The sequence below is a fragment of the Protopterus annectens genome, chromosome 13.part0, assembly GCF_019279795.1.
Source record: "Protopterus annectens isolate FY-2018-M chromosome 13.part0, PAN1.0, whole genome shotgun sequence".
NCBI classification, from domain to species: Eukaryota; Metazoa; Chordata; order Ceratodontiformes; family Protopteridae; genus Protopterus; species Protopterus annectens.
The window spans coordinates 1,090,412,586-1,090,431,206 of NC_056747.1; the positions used below are offsets into that span (position 1 = coordinate 1,090,412,586).

Here is an 18,621-nt window from a genome sequence, read left to right on the forward strand (position 1 = left end):
GATAACTAACTCTAAGGTCGCCAAACCTTGACAGGAAGTTATAACAGAACTGCACCATTGCTTGTTTGATGTCAGGAGCTTTACTGAATTGGTTTCCATGGAATAAGTATCAATAATACCAATACTAAGCCTAGCAACACAACAATTTATTTATTTATTTGTTTGACGTTTGTTGCCCGGGATAGTCCGACTGGGACAGAGCCCTTTTTCAGCGGAGGCCCCGGGAGAAAAGCTCCAGTATACAGTAGAATAATACAAAAATTCAAATATTCTGCTATTTACACAATAATCAATAGAAGAATGCAAAAATAATAGAACACAAATTTTGCTAAATACACAAATAGAGTAATGATAGTTAATTGCATATAAACAGGAAAGCCAGTGAGAGTTTTAACACAGATACTGTTAGATGGCAGCTTAAAGTTATAATGGAGTTAGAGCAGATGGAAGGTAGTCAAGGGTAATGTAAGTAGGATAAGTGGGGGGGAGTGGGATTTGGGGGGGTGATTGAAGAGTTAGTAAACGGGGATGATAATGAGTTGATAGGATTTGTGGATTGGCAATAGTGAGGGTCATAGTATGAAATAGATGGACTGCGAGGAGTTGGGAAAGGTATTATACACATTGTCAAGAGTTAGGTAGGAGAGAGCAAGTCATGAAGTATATTGAGTTATGTAGTATAGAAATGGGTCTAGAAGGTTGTTACATCAACATCATCCACTTTACAACACATACCACAATAACGACATTATATAACATGGAGCAAAGTAAGCATTGGTAATATGCATGTGACTTTCAAATCCTCACATGTATAAATGAAATTAAAGAGTCATTTTTTTCTTGTTGTTTTGATTGCCAAAACTACTGCAGAAAATGAGTCACTGCATACATAGGGGTGCCTTTTGTCATTTTGTGGACCCTAAGTGTGATCCTCAGAGCTGTAAAACAGTAAATGTGAATAAGGACATATACATCTGTGTAAGTACCCCCTTACTTCAAAGTAAAATAATCTTGGAGTTAGTGTATTTAGGTATCAGGTGTACTGGGAGCACAGAGCCCCCCCCCCCCACACACACACACACACATGCACTGGGTGGTGCAAAAAAGCTTTAAAGGTGTTTCAGCAAGTTTTGAAGTTTGCTTTATTTTCTTTGAAGTTGTAAGTCCAGCCTTATATTTCAAAAAGGAAGCGCATTACTAATCTTATTGCCTACTCTGACCTGATAGGATATGACTTAAAATGATGTGTACATTTGTCTTTTACATCCATAGGACACAGCACCATTGCTCTCACTACATGGCACAGGACAAACTTCCATCATGTGAACAGTGTTGCACACCTGCTAACTCAGCTGAAAAGTCATAAAGTTCAGAGGCTTGTCCTTTTGCTCACCACATGAGATCTCTGCTCGTGGTTCTTTTTCTTCTAGTAATATGAAGTTGTCTGGTATCCTAAAAACTAGGACTTCCTATGGTGAGGTCACTGTCTGCAGTTTCAGCCCTCCCCTTTGGAGCAACATCTTATTATATATCCAGCCTCTCCCATCATGGAAAGGATGTATGCTTTATGTTAGAAGGTTGCCTGCCATTGCTGCATGCAGCAAAGGCCCCTGTTCCACCCCCAGTTACCTCCTTTGACATGGCTGCCACATGCAAACAACCCCAAACCTTCACACCCCACAATATGATGCATGTGAGCTGCACCAAGAAGAGGGGGTGCCATTTATATCTCAATTCAACTCATTTATTTTTACCTATGTTCCCAAATTTAACATTTATTGATTTAGTTACATGTGCATGTGTGTATGTATGTATTTATTTTCTGTTAATATAGGAGAATTTTTTCAAAGTTCAAAGGCACACAGCAAAAAGATTTGTAAATCCAAGTTGCAGAAACAGTTTCTAAATACAAGCCTTAGAAATTACTAAATCAAAAGTACCAATTTAAAGTTTTAATACATGAAATCGTCAATATATGATAAAGCAGGCAGAAGAAATAGTAAATTATTCAAGTTAACATAATGTGGGATGTTTATGTGAATGATTTACCATAGAAACTTACAGAATGAGAGTGGTTTCATTTATTCCTGAATAGGTGCAGACATTATGAGCCGTGTTTTCAAATGAACCTCAACTTCATTTTTTGCCCACAGAACCTGAGCTCAGAAAACCTCATTAAATCAAAAGAAGGTTCCATCAGCTAGAACTGCAGCAGCCTTTAAAAGGCAACTTCAGACATGTGCAGTACAGCTTCTAATGGTGCAAACTGGACACTCAAAACACTGTTAGTGCCTCATGATGCCTATTTTTAACCATGTAAGGTCAGCAAAGCATACTATAGTGAGTCCCTCTTCTACAAAATGCAAATAACCCATGTTAGACTGCTTACTGCCTAGCAACCCTGTTAAGATATATGCATAATTGTCATTCCTGTTTGCGCAGCTGTACAGTTCACACCATGGACATCCCTGACTGCTTTGGACACAAAATGTGGCATTTTAAAGTGTGTGTCAGTTGTTGTGCAATTAGTTCTTCGTGGTATATCTTCAAGCCAGGTGCAGGCCACAGCCATTGATGTTCATTCTGAAAGCCAGGCTCAGAGATTCCAATGGCATGTAATCATGTCATGCACAGACTGCTTGGCTGACCAGCCTGTCCATTCCTTTGCCTGTTGGAGATGCTAAAAGTGTAACAGACTACTGCATAACACCCCCAAGATACATGGACACACACACACACACACACACACACACACACACACACACACACACACACACACACACACACACACACACACACACACACACACACACACACACACACACACACACACACACACACACACACACACACACACACACACACACAGAAGCACAGATATAAACACACTTAAAAATGCCACGTGCCTGTTCCATGCTGCAGTAAGTTTGGTTTACACCATTGGCCATAAGAGGTTAGGTTGTAGTTGAGTGTTGGTCCTTTCTTGAGTAAAATGGTGAAAGGAAATAGTGTGCTGTAGGGTTATTATTGTGCCTGTCATTGATTCTCATTGGCTATATATAAATATGTGTGTGTGGGGGGGGTCCATGTTTATGTCTTCTTTTCTTGAACTGAAGAAGGGTTTTCCATACTTATTTTTTCTAAATAAATGTATTTTCTGTGCATGAACAGTGTTACTGTTTTTTTTAAAGAATAAAAGTTGAGACAGCTTTAGCTTACCAACTGTAGCTCTTAAATAGTTAAAAAAATCAGCACACTATATAATATTAAAAGCTAAAGTTCATATAAAATGTAAATCTTGGCACAGCAAAACACTTAGCTTTGCCTCACTTGTCACTGCATGTAAGTGCATCAGCCTGACTTCCTGTAATGTTACATTTTATATTAAAGTCACAGGCATTAACATTCACTGTAATAAAATGTATGCACATGTTCCCTCATGTTTCATCAGTGCTTTAATTTTTGATCTCAGTGGCTTATTGGCATGCCGTACACATTTATTATCTTCACTGTCTAACGTCACACATTTGTATGGTGAACACCAAACCACTCCTTGATACACTGTTTGATTAGTTATAAAAAAGGTTAGTCATAATCGTTTCAGTGCCTGGGGTTTAAGGAACTTCAGGGATGTCAGTAGGGGCAGTTGATTTATTACTACCTTCATTTCAGATGGTGTCAGAAAGCTTCAAGTTATAGCAGTATCTTACTAGATTTTTTATTCCCAGCATTAAAAGTGTTGTCTAGGCCTTATCTGTTAAAGAAGAGTAACAAATTGTTGTCACTGTGATACAAGATTATTAGCCTTATATTGATCAATGAGAGAAAAGAATCAGCCTTTCCATTTCAAACGCAGGGATGCTAAGCTGTTGTTTTTCTCAACCTTGAATGTCAAAGCAAATTACAAGCTGATTTTCATTAAGTTCAGTTTCATGGACTGATATAAACCCAGACAGTGATCCTTTAAGGAATAAAAGCTCTACTATTATGTAGTTTGGCATAAAGCACACCATGGGAAAACCTGGAAATTCAGGTTTTATATTACTCAGTTTGCTAATTTTATTAATGTGGCTGAGAAGTGGTCAGGAAAGTAACTGACAGCAACATTTGCGTCAGTGTTATTTCAATAGTAATCCATTTTGAAGCACCATTTCTGAAACATTTTACTGGTTACAAACTGCATTCCTCATACCATCAGCTCTAATGAGATTATGTGGGAAACCCTTTTTAGGGCCTTGGGTTTGCTGTGGGAATCATTACTGCCTCTGTTGATATCTAATAACTGAATACATTTAGATACATTTAGATACACTTAGGCCACTCAAGGTGCTTCCTCCTTGAACTGCAATGTAATCTGTGATAGACAGAGGTTTGTGACGTGTGCCGCATAATATGCTACTTTAAATATATACTTGTACCGTATGTGGAAACTTCATTACTGCACCAGTAAGAGTTCAACTCATAATGTCACAAACAGTGAAGCTAGGCAGTTAATGGATACAATATTCAGGGTTATAGGTTGTGGGACAATTCTCTGCAGGGATATTTGATTGAGGACACATGACCAAATTACACTGCAGATGCAGATACACATGGCTGCAGCAAATTCCCTGTGGGCAAAGAGAAGGATGCGGCTCCAAGTGCAAGAAGGAAACAATATCCATGGCCCTTCTGGATCCTAGGGACAGCAGGCAGTGGGGCAGTTATTAACAGCAGGATGCCCAGTGGGCATATCAGTAATGGAGAAACTATAGCTTGCAACTGGCTTCTGAAGATGTTAATAGGATGGCTTACTGTGCATCTCACTGAATTTCTTACTGTGTTCCTCCAAGGACAAAAACTGATGGATGACAACAGAGAATGCCTGCTCTATGGAATACCTTATACTCCCTATACAAGACCCATAGAGTCTAGGGAGTGTTATTTAAAACACATACTGGAGCATTAATGTGACTACAGCAATGTTCAAGGATTCCTCTATGCTATAGCACACTCCTACATGTAGTAGTTATATTAACATAACACCCATTACTTCTCCTGACATATTAATAAAGGCATTGCCCATTGCACACTACATTTTCTCTGCCACTGACATATCCAGTGAACATCTTTCTGTGAGTTCCTACCATACTGTTAGCTGTCTGCTAAGTTTTGGGGGGGCCATAGATATTGTCTTGCACCCTGCACTTGGTTATTGCAGCTGTGCGCACAGCGCTGCATGCATTTCTTTGTCTATAGCAAATTTGCCACAGCTATGTGTCTTTGCAGCTAAAATGCAGATCAGTCATGTGTCCACAGTCAAATGTTCACAAAGGGGAAATGTCCTGAAAACTATAAACTCAAATCCATTCTCAACCTATGTAACTGTGCATAGTGTTTATGAATATAGTGGCATTTTTTTCTAACAGTAATGTAGTCATATCATTTAGACTTCCTCTAATTTTTATCTGTTGCCTTCTGACCCTCTCACATTTTCATTATATGCACTGGCAAACTTTTTGTTCAAGTAAAACCAAAGGTTATCTGTCCACATTCATTGCCAAGAAAGCCTGCCATCTGCCATTGACATTTAGGTATATAGGTTCATGTGTAGATCCTAGGTAATGTGTCTAGAAGTCCATTTGCATCCTAAGCATGGCAATTTCCACTACTTGCTCCCCCTATACACAGTAAACAGTGGGGTGATTCCAGGGGTGAATTTATGGATCTTGTTTATTCGTTGAGGTTATTTTTGAGAGAATTACTTTGATATCGAGAGAAAGGTTATTTTGTGGGTAAGGAATTATAAACTCAAATCTAACAGCATGGGCTGATACAACTGTATATACTAAAGTGAGGAATAGTATGGAAGACCTTGACCAGATCCCATAGGCACTGTTGACAGATGTCACTTCAGTCAGTACCTCTGTAACCTTCTGAAAGAAATCAACCAGGTAATATAGAGAGAATCTACCTTTTACAAATGAATTAGATCAAGGGCTTGTAAGTTACCAATATCCTGATTTATAAATTCCATGATTATATATTATGAATATTTAACATAAGTACAGCAGGGCCAATACCATTTAACCTTCAGTATAGCACATTTTCCTTACATGTACATGTCCTGCAGGTTCTCATTTTCCTACGCCATATTGTTCCATTAACTTTTTTTTACTACATGCACATCAGGATACTTTTCTTTCTTCTTTTGTTTTAGAGTCACCTGTTTCAAAATTGTAAACTCTCCCCCACATACATGCATGGTCAGGAAGCAGAGGTGTAACATGGGTGTGGCCTGAGGCGATGGCTGACCTGGGTGCAGGGTGCTGCGGAGGCGCTGTCTGCATTTGTAATCACAAATGAAGCACTTAGTTTGTGATACATTCACTGTACATTTGTAGTGTTTTTTTAGAGCGGCTTGCTTATTAAAATGTCCTGTTTTGTCACTTCTAGTATAAATCTTAATGAAATTGTGCACTGTGTCCTATCTGCCATCAGTTCCCACAAATCTGTTCAGTTCACTTTAATATACCAGATGTCCTTACCAAATATCTATTGCTTTGAACAAAGATATGATTTTCCAAAACTCTGTAACTGACCTCCAACAGCAAGCAATTCAGCCACCAAGCACTCAGTCCATAATCCAGTTTTGTCCTTCAGTGTCACTTAATCAAGTTTTTACTGTGTTTACCTCATCCATTTTCTTAACAATCTTACAAATTAAAAAAAAAAAAGAAAAAAGAAAACAAACATTATGCCCATGTATTTGTGGTACATTTTCAATTTAAATATAAATTATATAAAGAAAAAGTATTCCATGGGGCCTTTTGCTTTCAGCTTTCACACTCCTCACAGAAATGTAATAACCTGTCCACCGTTTCCAATTATATAATATATAAAGCTGATGAGCTGCATTGTGAAGGTTTGCAGACAGGGTATATAAATGCATATCTCCATGGGGGGGGGCTCACTTTGAAGAAGATAAAACTGCAACAAAGAAACTCCTTGTTTCCACAGATACTTCCTTTCTTGATGTGACTACTACCTGTGCAGACAATATCTGCAGCACTGGCTTACTGATGTCTTCCTTCCAGTATAAGCTTTCTATGGTAATAGGATAACTGCCTTGTGGATCGGACATTTCTCACAAACTTTCCTCTACGTTATCAGGTTTAATATCAGTCAGTGTATTTTTCACCACTAGAGAGGTGACACTGATTTTCACTGATTTCCTCGGTTTTACACTGTGAATGCTGTACAGCACTTGGTTGTGAATCTGTAACCACATACAGTTGTATCAGCCCATTAGTAAACTGCCCCACACCTCCTAAATGTAAAATTTCAAGTAATTCATTGCTTTTTACCTCCAACGTCACAGACAAGTGTCTCATCTTATAACCTGTCCATGTTTGCGGCAGCACAGTGGTGCCCCCTAGCAGGGAGTAAGGGAATTTCTCAGGTGTCCTTGCCAAATGTACCATCTTTATAAATAACAGATCAGATCTCCTCTCAAAATATTCTACAGGCCTACTGGGATTAAGACAGTCAATGAAAGTACATTATATATTAAATAAAAGATAGTAACTGTAGTATTTCCTTATACAGAAAGCTTCACAAATGCAACAAAAACCCTAACTTTGCTTTTTATTTTTTTAAGGTATACTACTTATCTGACCACTTGTAACAATCTTAGTTCCATGTTAGTGAGGTAATGTTTATGGGATGCTGAGATAGAAGAACTACAGTTGAAGTTCCTCAACCCTGGAATGGTGCAACTGTATATATGGACTCCAAACATCACTGTTGCCAAAGCTTAACCATGAACCAAACGCTCTGTGTAGATATTCCAAAGTCCGAGTCCCTGACACAGTGAACTCATAAAAATTCAGGTCTTTCAATAGGGGGCAGGCTCACTTGAGTGCAGCAGAAGATCGTCTCAGGAAGAGCTTCACCTGGCTTTAATCCTCTATTTACCGACTAAATCTTTTGCTTCAGTCAGTCAAGCTTCTTCTTCCACTAAACAGATGCTCCCTCCAAGATACCTAACCAGGTACCAAATGAGAACTTAGTCTCCTTGCCAAATGGCATCTTCAGCAGCTGGCTGCTTTACACAGCTTTGCCATCATGAGTGGCACCAATGCACTTGTTGCCCTGAAACAATGCCTCATTGTCCTCCCAGCCCAGAATAATTACCAGGATTGTCTCTGTCATATAATTATAAAATGTATTTAATGTAATAATAGCTGGCCTATAGTACCTCTGCCTCTATCTGACCACCTTTATCTCCCTCTTCGTTGGGTTAACACAGCACTTGTGAGTTATGCATTTTATTTTAAATGTCTCACCAGCATAGAAATGGTTGACAGGCTTTCATGCAAGATGCAAGCAGACTTATCCTGCAGGTAGTAAGGTATTCTGAACTTTCAACTTAAATAAGAAAATGGTAGACTAGCCCCTACTGTAGTGGAGATACACGGTTCGCATTTTTCTTAACCGTTAATGCTAAATAAGATAAACACGTATGGGCCACATGTCCATTTTCATGGACAACCTAAAAGCAGTTCTTGATCAGTTGTTTGATTGGTTGATTGATTTATGACTCTTGTTAAGCAAAGTAGAGTGGTGATACAGATGGACTATTTTTTGGGGCATCCTGCATAGATAAAACATAACATATAGAGCAGCACTTTACATTATTTGTAAAAAATAATCAAGCAACAGAAGGCATAGCAGAAGGAATACCCCAGTCTTCATATACCCCTTTAAGACATCGCATTTAGCATACAATGATTCCTTAAAACTTTCTGCATTTCAGAATAAGACCAAATATTCGTTACAGGATGAAACTGGCAAACAGTAAAAAGTAGATATTCAGTGTAGTGAAGTTCTTATACCTCCTGTTAGAGATTTAGAACGTCTGTGCAAAGACACATCTGCTTTGGATAATTACTGACCAAAGGTTAGTTGCATGATAGGTTTATGAAAATTACATGTATAGTAGCACTGATATTTTACTTGTTAACTCCCATTTGAAGTTTCATATCCACGTAGGATTCAAATGAATAATGAGAGAATCAAGTCCAGGAATACAGTATGATGCTAATAAGTAGTTCAGAGGGTTTACTATCAAAAGAACGAAAAATCACAACCACAAATGGTGATTTCCATGACACATATCTTTGACTCATACATATTGAGTAGGTCATAAGGTCAAAGCAACAAGATCAACAACGTTCTGTCGATATTAATGTTAGCAACTTCCATTGCCAACCATGCTTCAAGTCCCTGCCTTGTGTACGTCCTTCTGAATGGACGTACACATGAACATCGACATTCCAACTGTCGCTCCTACCATGTTCGAGAAAGAGGCTGTCGTGCAACTGACTGTTGACATTTTGACTGCAAACCAGCTCAGAGCCGTAATTCTCTGTGCTGAACAGCTATTTGCCTCACTTGGTATAACTAGGATTGTACATTGAATTCTGTGGCTAGATTATGAACCAGAACTGCTTGACTGTTTTTGCAGAAATAGTCAACCATTTTTTGCAGATGTGATCAGAACAACTTCACAGCTCTTTTTTGCATCACCCCACAATATGATTTCAAGGGATGCTAATGTGCCAGGCAAGACAAATGTTTATCCTGAACCACTGTGATACTGTGTCTGTAGAAACCAAGGAGATATTAAGCCACAATGTATGGCAGTTAGTGCAGAGGACTACAGAGTTCATGTTTATATGATCAGTTAATGAGCTGCTTCATGTACCTAGGGTACAGGGTTTGAATCCTTCCACCTTCATTTGCCTAATGTGTGATAGTGCTCCCAGGTCACCCCTAAATAGGGACACTTGTGTCCACGCAGCTTACCCACCTGACAAAAAAATGTAAGGCATCTTGGAAGGTGAACTTAAATCAGTACTATGTTACCCTTAGTGCCGTTATACCTTCATAAACATAGTGTGTGTAACAATGATTCAGTACTATGTTACCCTTAGTGCCGTTATACCTTCATAAACATAGTGTGTGTAACAATGATTCAGTACTATGTTACCCTTAGTGCCGTTATACCTTCATAAACATAGTGTGTGTAACAATGATTCAGTACTATGTTACCCTTAGTGCCGTTATACCTTCATAAACATAGTGTGTGTAACAATGATTCACAGTGCTTGAAGTGTTGTTACAAGTTAAACATATAAAAAGGTAACAAGTCTTGTTTAGTTATGATATAAAGGAGGTGTAAGCAATAAACACTGTAAGGCTGCTGGCCTTAATGTGGATTTAGCCAGCTTAAGCACTTTCAGTCATACTTCCATAGAGGTGAGGACTTTTAGGAAATGCTGCTATGCTGTATGGATATAGAACATGTCTCAAATTAACTAAGATCGAAGACTGACGTGTGTGCACGCACTGTAATAATCAGAAGCATGACATCGCTGGCTTCAGAATATTTTGACTCAGGTCATTATGATAGGTGGGATTTTCCAAAACATTATGATCCTATCCGATTTCAAGTCACCAAAAGTAAATTAGAATGGGTTAATGCATAACTACTGACTATTCATTGATCCATCTCTGTGGAAACCTTGAGGAGCACAGCAGTTTAGTTTTGGAGAGCTCTTACGAGGATTTGTAATGCACTGCAGCACCACAAAATGATGCACCAACTCATAAACACAAAATCAGTCATCGTTATATGTATAGTCCCTGATAATTTCAAGTCACACTCCAAAACCATCTTTAAATTGAACAGTCGCAGCATCCTTAGCTAATCCCTTTCATTCAACAGAAAATAATACAAAATGTTCTTTGAAGTATCTGGATGTCTGACTGATGACCAGTATGCTAAAGACAGTTCAGTCAGACTTGCCGACAGAGTGGAACTTCTGGAAATTACATTTTAGAACTAGAACTTCTTCTGAGGTTTGGAGACCTTTGAAACAAAGAGGAATTATAGAGGTCCCCCCTCCCTAACATGTTGCATGGGGACTGAAGCTTTCCCATATGAAGTGTAATTTCTGACTAGTCTGTTAAAACTGTAAGTTCTGTCGGGTTTTATAGATTAAAGCATCTTGGCTTATTTCTCAAGTCATTCAGTTTTTAGTATGACTATAAGTATAGCCCAATCGTGACCTAGATTTTTCTGAGACAGAAAAAAAATAATAGACTAAAATGAAATACAGTGGAGTGATGGGCATATCCTACCCAAGTCCCTCTCCTTGGGAACAGAAGGGGAACACTAACCCTGACATGAATATTTTTTGTTACAAACAGCTGTCCCAGTAGACATACCAGGACTCATTTGCTGCACAGTCACAAACAATTTTATTAAAGTAATTCAATTTGAGGACTTAGGTTAAGTTACAGTATAGGAAATGAATGAGATTGTTTTGTTGACACTTGTGGCCATAATGTTTGAGCCACACAATTTTGTTTTCATGTCTTCATAAACCACTTCTTTTAGTCCTAGTAAAATATGGAGATTGATTTCTTTTCACTCAGATTTAACTTGCAGAAAAGTAGCATGACAAAATAACTTTACCCCTACATGTCCATCAATACTATTCTTGACTTACTTTAGTTTCACAGCTTCCAGTCCAGTTATCTGAAACTTGCAAACATATTGTTCATATGGTTGTGGGACAGTAAGCCTAAACTATTTCATACACATTTCAGTTTAGATATTCATTAAGACGCATAAAATAACATTCAAACTAAAACTTTAACAAGTGTCTTTTGTGTGAGACAAAGCTCCCCACAACCTCATGAAAGGGGGCTGTTCTCCACACCCTCCAAATAACGCAATAAATGCTTAGACTGCTGTACTTTGTGAGAAAGAGGACTGCTTTGCAGTGGGCACTTGTTTTTCATTCAGAGATAAAAAAATTATAACTGGAGATGCTTTCAGAGTAAAGTTTTGGAATTTAGTCCATGACATACCTCTTAACCTGAAAACTTCAAAAATCTGGACAAAGGTTCCTGAAAAATAGGTACAAATCTGTACGCTCATTAACATAAATTGACATACATAATTGTGCACCCCCTCCCACTCCAATGGAATTGTGGGATACCAACTTTCAAATGCAAACTGAAAAACAGACTACCAAAATATGACCGCAGTTTCCCCCTGCAGCCATTCCAATGTCCCATTACTTGGCTATTTCTCCCCATTTACCAGAAACACTAATGTGCATACTGCTTTACTTCTGCAATGATTATCTGGATTTGATTTAAAACTTTTATTTTGCGTTTTGTAGCACAAACACCAATAGACATCTGCTAAACAAAGCAATACTGTCTCACAATGCATCTGAAGTTCTACAGGTGCAACTAACAATAGGTAAGACTGCAATCCAAATTGTAGCTTGCTACAGATCCTCCACCATGCCCCAAGATTCTCACTACACCTTTCTAAACATACTGGAAAACATTAAGATACAACCAAACACCCTAATACTAGGTGATTTCAACTACCCTGTCATTAACTGGGAAAACTACTCGGGTACCAACATCTTTGCCCAACGGTTCTTGGAATTCATAAATTAAAACGCATTGGACCAACTAATCCATAGTCCCACCAGGAGCTCAAATATCCTAGACCTGGTCATTACCAACATGGGAGATTGATGCTCTACACCAATGGTCACCCCCTCATTGGTCAGGTCTGACCATAAGCTAATCACCCTTGATGTCCACATCTTACCCCCCAGTAGGGAAACCTTCGTAAAAAACTTCTCCAAAGCCAACTTCATGCTACTCAAGTCAGAAGTGACAAGCTTCATGACACCCATGCAGACGGGAACTGAACGTTCAACTGCTGAATCCTACACTAAGGCACTATACGAGCACATCCACTCATGCATGAATCATGCCATTCCAAATAGAACCAAGACAGTCTCCTCCAAAAAAAGAACCCAATCTGGTGGTTCCCTGACATAAACAAACTATACAACAGAAGGAAGAAACTGTTACAGAAAAGAGGAAAATCCAAGGATGCAAAAAACTCCCTTACCAGCCTCAGTAAGAAGCTGAGATCCCTCATAAAATCCTCCAAAACTAGTTATGAAAATAAACCTGCCAAAGATTCCAAGGACAACCACAAGGCATTCTATAGTTATGTCAAGAATCTAAATGGCAATGTTCAGATCTGCTCTGAGCTACAACAGAATGGCATTAAATATACTGATCCCAAGGATATTGCAAATATCCTGGCAGATTGATTCAGTGCCAACTTCAACCCCCTCTCACCCCCTAAAAGGCCCATCTCAATACCAAAAGATTGCCAAATTCCAGTAATCACGGCCCCACAGGTAAAAATGCACTCTCCAAAGCTAAGAATACAGCATCTATGGGACCAGACGACATCTGGGCTGTGTACTACATGAACTCCAAAATGAACTGGCATCTCACCTAAGTGTCATGTTTAATCATAGCCTCACCTCAGGCTTCGTGCCCAATGAGTGGTGCACAGCTACAGTTATCCCACTCCATAAGGGGGGATCCACCTTGGATCCCAGGAACTGTCATCCCATCAGTCTGATGAGCCTGATCTGCAATGCCATGGAACGTATTATCATGAAACTTATAAACAAAGAGATTGGAAACCTTCAAACACTGGACCCCACCCAGTTTGGTTTCATAAGGGGCCCAGTGTTGTTGTCTCCTCAACCTGATTGACTTCTTCAAATCAGTCTCCAGAGCTGTGGATGAGGGTAAGGTGGTCCACACAGCCTATCTGGACCTCACCAAGGCCTTCAAACACCATCTCTCACTCTGGAATCATAAATAAACTTACTAAGCTGGGCATTAATCCCTATGTCACTTGATGGGTTGCCAACTGGCTTACTGACAGAACCCACACTGTAAAAGTAGCCGACTCAAAATCCAGCTCCAGACAAGTGAGAAGCGGAGTACCTCAGGGTTCAGACCTGGGACCGCTCTTGTTTGGCAACTATTTCTCTGAAGTACAGGCAAGCACTAAGGGACTCTGGCTAACAAAGTTCGCAGATGACTGAAAACTGGGAGCCATTACTGAATCCCCAAATGATGTGGATATTCCACAAAAGGGCCTTACAGAAACAGATGATTGGTGCCAGAGCCATGGGCTCAAGCTCAATGCCAAGAAATGTATAGTTATCCCCTTTGGGAAAAACCATGCACCCATGAATTGCCATATAAGTGGCAGTACACTAAACAGCGAACGTGTGATAAGGGACTTAGGGACACAGCTGGACAGTGGTCTCACCTTCCATAACCACATAGCCACAACAGTCAGGAAATCCTTCTATGTGGCACACCTCATCACTAAGGGCTTTTCATCCAGAAAAAAAGAGATCATTGTCCCACTGTACTCATCCCTCATTAGCCCCATTATAGAGTACAACACCCCATTTGGTTTGTACCTCACAAGACATCTGCAACAACTGGAAAGGCCACAGAAATACCTAACTAAAAAATTCACAGGCCTAAAGCAGATGCCCTATGCTGACCGTCTAAAAAACTCCAGCTATACTCTGTCATATATCGCCTACTCAGAGGCAATCTCTTCTTAACATACAAAGCCATGTCAAACCCAGGACTGCTGGACATGCTACACTTAAAGAAGTCCAAATCCCTCAGAGCCACACACTCCAGGGATCTAAACCTGGTCATCACAATGAACAAAACATGATGGAGGGATAGGTTTCTGACCCAGAAACTCCCCATACTCTGGAATAGACTGCCCATACATGTCAAGCTGAGCGCTTCTTTGGCCCACTTCAAAAGGAACCTTAACGACTGGATGGGAGATAGGAAATTATCCCCGGGGATCATATCAGTCACTCTGCTAGACAGGGGACCAGGGAAGTAAATATTCTGGGAAAAATAGCAAGGGAATTGTTATGGCTAGGCTTGTATAGGCCCTAGGGCCAGTAGCCTAGTACCAACCTATGAACAATGAAAATAGATGTAGCATTAAAACTTATTTGCCCTTGAAACTCACATTCATTGACACAGCATTGAAACCCACATTCAAAGAAAGTGCATCTGGCCAGGGGCGAATAAAGATTACCTTTTGGGCTGTTTTCAAATCATAGGCCCCTTGCACATGAAAGTAACAAGTGTTCTTTATATAAGTAGCACTAAATGTCTCTTTCCCTGAAGAACTATGCAGCACAAGAAATCAGGAAAGCCAAAATTTATTGGGGGAGGATCAAAGGCCCAAAACTGGGGACACATTTTAAACATTGCTTGTATAATCTTAGAAAGTTGCTAGAATAAAATGTTGTGTTACCCTGTGCTTCCTGAGAGATAAGAAGACTGAAACTTGAATGGCTATCATTTTTAGTGAATTCAGTTCTCACTGATTTGCCAGAAAACCACACATTTTATTTTTATTTAACATTTTTTTACTGGGAAAATATGACTTTGAAGGAAGCAAAATTTCAGCAGGAGCCTGGGGAGAAATGCCCCAGACACGTCTTTGTATTTTGGGAGGAAACCAGTGCACTTAGAGGAAACCCACAGAAACACAGGGAAGACATGCAGACTCTGCACAGAAGGCACTTCAGCTAAGAATCAAACCAGAGAACCAGTTGCTGTGAAGAGACACCGCTACCACTGCACCATCCGAATTTTAAGAGGAATAGATCAAACGTATGAGCCAGACACTCTGTGAATAACTCCTTCAATCAGAAGTGGTGTATGGGTAGAGAACTCAGGCTCTTGCTCCTTATACCTAAAGTACAGGGTTTGAGCCTGAGTAACCCTAACCACCAGTTATACCTACCTGGGGTATTTCACACACACACACACACACACACACACACACACACACACACACACACACACACACACACACACACACACACACACACACCAAATGCAGCAATAATTCCCATACTAACTATGCAGCTATATCACACAACATTTGAGGCATTCAGGTAAAGCAGCTATATATCACACAACAATATAAATGCTTGCAATTGTATGTGAGTCGCACCCACTGAAAGAAAGGAACGGTTCTGTTCTAATCTATATAGTTATTGCAGCTAAAAATTAAATGCAGCAGTAATAAATGGAACAGGATTGGAACATCAATTCAAATGCAGCAATAATAAACAGGACTAAAAAACGTCTGGCTCCTACAAATGCAGCAATAATAAAATGGAACAAGAGAACATCAATTCAATTGCTCACAATGGGAATGGAACTCAATAAATGCAGTATAAAATGTCTGGCTCCAAATGCAGCAATAATTCCCACTAAAAAGAATGGAACCAAATGCGACAGTAATTCCCATACTAACTATGCAGCTATATCACACGTTTGAGGCATTCATGTAAGGCAGCTATGAATACTTGCAATTGCATGCAAGTCGTGCCCACTGAAAGAAAGGAACGGTTCCATTCTAAATCTAATCTATGTAGCTGTTACAGCTAAAAAATAAATGCAGCAATATTAAGCAGAACTCAAAAACATCTGGCCCCTACAAATGTAGCAGTAATAAAATGGAACAGGAGGGGAACATCAGTTCAATTGCTCACAACAGGAACGATACTCAGTAAATGCAGAATAAAACCTCTGGCTCCTAACAGCTAGAACTGAGAATTGCAGCTAAGGGCTGAGTTTTTTACTTGTTTTCCTTAGTTTTTCTTAACTGTGGCTACAGTCAACACATGCACGCTACTGCCCAAAGTACAGTGAATCAGTCAGTCACACCCCTTGAGTCCTCAGCCAATTCCGATAGGCTGGCAGGCTGTTGACATCATTGTGCACTCCTCAGCGTGTGATGACGTCGCAGGAAAATTGTGGAAATAATAATAAAAAAAAGCCAGGAAATTAGTGAATAAAGGGGGTCATTCGGGAATTCGTGGCACCCCATTATTTGGACCAAAAAAACAGTAATTGCCGAGGAGTTTGGTACAGTTGAGAGGTACTTGCTAAAAGAGCTGGCATGCTGCATTATAAGAGTGACTCTTATAATGCAGCATGCTAGCTCTTTTAACAAGCATATGAATGGCACAACTTTTAACATTAACATAGAAATAACTTGTGACCTTCTACAGATGTGCTTCTTTGCAGTTATAATAAGTGCTATATACTCTGTTACTTTGTAACAGCTGTAAGTGCATTTCTTAATTTTTTTTGTGAAATAAAGGATTTTCTGTGATAGCAGACTGAGGATGATAGGTATTAGTTTAGCTGCAATACTGTTGATGTCATGATAATCAAATGAAGTGGCTTAATACTAGTCACTAAAATCAACTTTTGAACAAAATGAGTTTTGATCCCTGATGCTGTTTCATATGTTACATGATGTTATTACTTTGTATGTTTGGAATGGTGACAGGACAATATCCATAAGAAGTTCACACCATTGTTTAAGGATACCAAAATAAAAAAAAAGCATTGTGTTTCTGTTTTGTGAAGTGACAGTTGTATTCATGCTGTTCACATACATGAAGCTTTTCATTTTGTTGATTATTTTGCTGATAAAAGTCTAACCATAGAATGCAGTTTGATGCAGGACATGTAGGTAATGGAAAAGGGAGGTGGTAGGAATTTTGAAAATGGGCAAGAATGCTAAAAGATACTTGTAGCATTTTATTGAGAAATATTTCTAGGCTGATACTCTGTGTTGTTCCTCGTCTGTGTAACAGGAGTTTGTTGATGTTTCCATGAATTTGATTTCAAGTAGTTCAGTTTTGTTTAATTTTTCCAAGTTTTCCCAAACATGTTTTGTTGTCAATTGATTTACCTTTATTTGGATACTGCAGGTCCATTGGGATATTCTTGTGAAACCTTGGGGCTTCAAATCTGAGTTATAATAAATGATGATACAGTAGCTCCTATATTCTCGATACATTATCTGGCAGTGTTATGTGTACTCGTCTTTCTAAGTATAAAGGATAGAATACAACAAGAGTCTGAAATTACATTGTGGAAACATAGGCTACAAGATACAGTTGCAGCATTTCCTTGCTTCCTAATACAAACTACATCCCCAGACATTGCAGAGTACAGGGGCCCAGTGGTACCCTGGTACACTGCAAATACTCTTGAGAATCTCAGTCATAAATAATCAAGTTATACTGCTTATAATCTTAGTGTGAGATAAACCAGTTATGCTTTATATAATCTGTCTAAGTGACAGACATCATGTGCTGCATATAACCTGGCTTAGTGCCAACAACTGGCTTATGCTCTCTCTCTCTCTCTCTTTCTCTCTCTCTCTATATATATACATATATATATATATATATATATATATATATATATATATATATATATATAGTCTACCTTGGTGCCAGATTAACAGGTTATGCTAAATATAATCTGTTTTAGTGCCATAACAACACTTCAAGCAATATGTAACCTGATGTAATGCCACATAGCTTGTTTATTCTACATATAACTGGGCTTAAAGCCATACAACCAGTATATGCTACCTCAAACCTAGCTAAATGCCAGACAACCAGGTTTTGCCAGATGCAACCTGGGTTAGTGCCAGGCAACCTGCTTATGCTACATAAAACTTGGATTAGTACCACATAATACACATAATTCACAACCATGGTCTTAAACTCAATGCTGAGAAATGCATAATTGAACACTTTGTGAAGTCAACCATCCTGGTTAATTACCATGTTGATAATA

The 18,621-nt window shown here is 39.1% G+C and overlaps 1 protein-coding gene across 2 annotated transcripts in view; it reads left to right on the plus strand.

Annotated features, from left to right (window-relative positions):
• Positions 1–18,621, plus strand: part of NGFR (nerve growth factor receptor) — a 515,054-nt gene that overhangs the window by 407,188 nt on the left and 89,245 nt on the right. The window lies entirely within an intron of this gene.